Below are 3449 nucleotides of genomic sequence, written 5' to 3'. Positions count from 1 at the left end.
AAGATTCCCCAGCCATCCTAATCTGGCGGGGGTCTTTTTTCCGTCCGCAGCGGTTAATCCACATCCTCCAGGCCCGCGGTGGCTTCCGCCGGCCCGGAGTATGCAGATTAACCGCAATCCTAATGAGGCCCTTAGTTTTTGAAATGTGGTAGTCAAAAACAGTGTAAATATGCCTTGCCCATATCTGGGTGGAAATGTTTACTGTTTCTATTGCCAATACAATAAGACGTGTTAAGAAAAACAAAAATATGCCTTTCAAGGGGCCCCAGAAATTCTTAGGATAACCCTGAGCAAACAGACACAGAGATGGAGACAGAGGTACGCAGACATTACGAGAAAAATGTAGATATAAAATTAGACACAGGTCAGACATAGAAAGTTGTATTTTCTGGGGTGAGAACCTTGTTAGCTTGGGCTCCTTGGTGATCACCCACTTTGTCCATGCCTTAAGACACCTCTGCTTCAATGCACGTTTATGACAAACAGGGCTTTCTGAACTGACGTAAAGCTCCTAAAGTCTGACTCCATTTTATGGAGACTCCGACTCCATTTTGCCTAATGGAGGTGGACATCTTCTAACTTTTTTTTTACAGAGTTTTATATAGCGAGAGCATGACCCGAATCGGGTATCAGAGCGTTTTACATGAGCACCAGTTGCATTACACGAGGACACTTTTAAACAATGGAAATCACCATCTTTCCAGATTTCTGCAGAATCATTATCATGTCTGCTATTTACATAAATGTTCTCTGACATTAACTTTCTAAGAAATGTGATAGCATCAAGTCATTCGACTAATGGCATAGATGCAATACCTGATGCAACTTTTGTCTAGGTCAAAATTCCACTTTTTACCATGTCAAGGCTAACTAAGAACACATACAAATAGTCGAAATAGTGTACTCTGCGTTGGCGTCCATTTACCATAAGTGTTCATAAGGAAACGTCTCGGACACACACCTTGATGAACGCGATCCCAACTAGGCTGCTCGCGTTTAGGCCCGAACTCCACATAACGATGTGGAGCAACTACAAAAATGTAGGAAGAGCGCTGGAAATCGTGCTTCACCGTCAAGGAGAAAACAAGCTAATTCGGCCAAAAGCCAGTGCAAGCACGAGCGATTCTTCTGTCAAGGTCCTGAGGCTCCCATTAGCTTCATGAAAGCCCCTAATACCAACAGTTCCAAAAACACGATCTTTTGATAAAAAAAGAATCCAATGTAACAGGGAGAGTGAAACGCTCCCAACCAGCGGTCCAAAAACAAGGTTCCCAAGGGTGGGTAGGTATCCAAAGGGCTCTCCAAAATACCTTAGTCTCCAAAAACACAAGATCCTTCAGGTGGGCTGCAACAAAGGTAGATAACAAGCAAAGAAAGAAGGAACCACTAACCTCTAAAGAAGGAAGGATACCTGAACATGTGACCTGGAAGCATGAGCACAGAAACAGGACTGCAATGGAAGACGGAAAAAACCTGACTAATTCCTGACACACATAATCTATGTCAGACATTCATATATTTATGTCAGAAATTCCAACTTCTGATAAGATTTAGTTTATAATGACTACTATTTGACCACTTGTCAGAAGAGGTCCTTTGCCCAGCTTATCGCCTGAGATTCTGCTAGAGACTGTGCCAACTACTGCCAGCACACTTCACATTTCGCTGGTGCTACATCTTACCTGAAGCCCAAAACTGATAAAGTTGAATACCGGAGGAAGACAAGCCTGCTATGGAGGCATGTGTTTGCCCTTCGTGGGAAATACTGTCTTCATGTCTGAGCTGATGAAGACAGCTTTTGCTGTGAACAAGGTATGCAGTTCGTCTCTTCTCCCTAAGAAACTTTAGAGTGCAAGTTGCTCTGCCTTCCCTGCTCTCTTGGTATAGCACATAAAATGAGATGTTAGGGTTTTAGTGCTTAGATGACATTTAAAACATGTTAGAAATGTTCATTTTATTCCTGTTATTTATAACATGTATTCTTGCTGTTTGTACATTATGTTTTAGAAATACAGAGAAACAAAATCATCCTGTGTTAATGAAACGTTTCACTTAAAAGTGTTCATTCTACTTAGTACACTCCATCATTCAATCAATCAGGATTTATAAGGCGCAGCTATTCAATTCAACCGATAGGGTATCCAAGAGCTTGCAGCCCCCAGAGGCTTATTCAAGCAGCCAGGTCTAGAGGGCCATTCAGAATTCCATAAGAAAGTTGAGAGTCCGGAGGTGTGTGGGGAGGCTGTTCCAGGGTTTTGCTGTGATGTGGGGGAAGAAGAGTCCTCAACTTCTACTTCAGTAGATGCAGGGAGTTTGGGCAATTGAAAGGGATTTGGAGTATAGTGTTCTTTATTGTTGGTGGAAGTTCAGGTGGAGGTTAATGTAGGCAGGTCCTTGGTTGTATAGAGACTTGTGTGCCTGGATCAGCATCTTGAATTGTCACTCTTCTATATAGGGAGCCAGTGGAGTTTCCTGAGGTGGGGTGTGATGTGGGTTTGTCGGGGAAGGCTGAGGATGAGTCTGGCTCCGGAGTTCTGTATCATCTTAAGTGTCTGTAGAAGATGAGCGGTGATTCCTAATTATAGGGCTTTGCCGTAGTCCAGTTGCCTGGTGATCAGGGCTTGTGTCACAGTGTTTCTTTTGTTTAAGGGTAGCCATTTGACGATCTTACGTAACATGCACAGAGTGAAGAAGCAGATGGAGGAGGCGGCAATGATCCATTATTTCATGGTGAGCTTGTTGTAAATGATGATTCTGAGGTTTCTGGCATGGTTGGAGGGAGTGGGTGCTGATCCTAGGTTTGATGACCACCATGAGTTGTTCCAAGTGTTGATGCAGTTGTCAAAGATCTGTACTTCCGTCTTGTCTGTGTTCAGCTGCAGGCAGTTGTTCTACATCCAGTTAGTGCTGTCTATCATGCATCTGTGAAAGTTGATTCTGGTGGTGGTGGGACTTCAGCGAGTGAGAGGATCAGTTGAGTGTTGTTTGCATAGGAAATTATGTTGAGACCGTGGGATCTGACAATGTTCACCAGCGGGGTCCTATATGTGTTGAAGAGCATGGGGCTGAGGGATGAGCCCTGGGGGACACTGCAGGTGATCTCCTTGGGATCAGAGGTGAAAGGTGGGAGGTGGATCCTCTGGGCTCTTCCGGTGAGGAAGGAGGCGATTCATCTGAGCACATACCATTGGATGTCCATTTGGTGGAGTCTTTCAATCAGTGTGTGGTGAGATAAGGTGTCGAAATCTGCAGAGAGGTCAATGAGGGTCAAATCTGCTGTTTCTCCTCGGTCGAGGAGGGTTTGGATGTTGTCAGTGGCCAACAATCAGGGCGGTTTCAGTGGTATGATTGCTGCAGAAACTGGATTGGGAGGAATCGAGTAGCTGGTTCTGCTCAAGGTGTGTCATGAGTTGATTGTTGATGATCTTTTACAGTACCTTCACTGGGAA

The sequence above is a fragment of the Lissotriton vulgaris genome, unplaced genomic scaffold (genome assembly GCF_964263255.1).
Source record: "Lissotriton vulgaris unplaced genomic scaffold, aLisVul1.2 SCAFFOLD_264, whole genome shotgun sequence".
Lineage (NCBI taxonomy): Eukaryota > Metazoa > Chordata > Amphibia > Caudata > Salamandridae > Lissotriton > Lissotriton vulgaris.
This window is presented reverse-complemented; position numbering follows the sequence as displayed.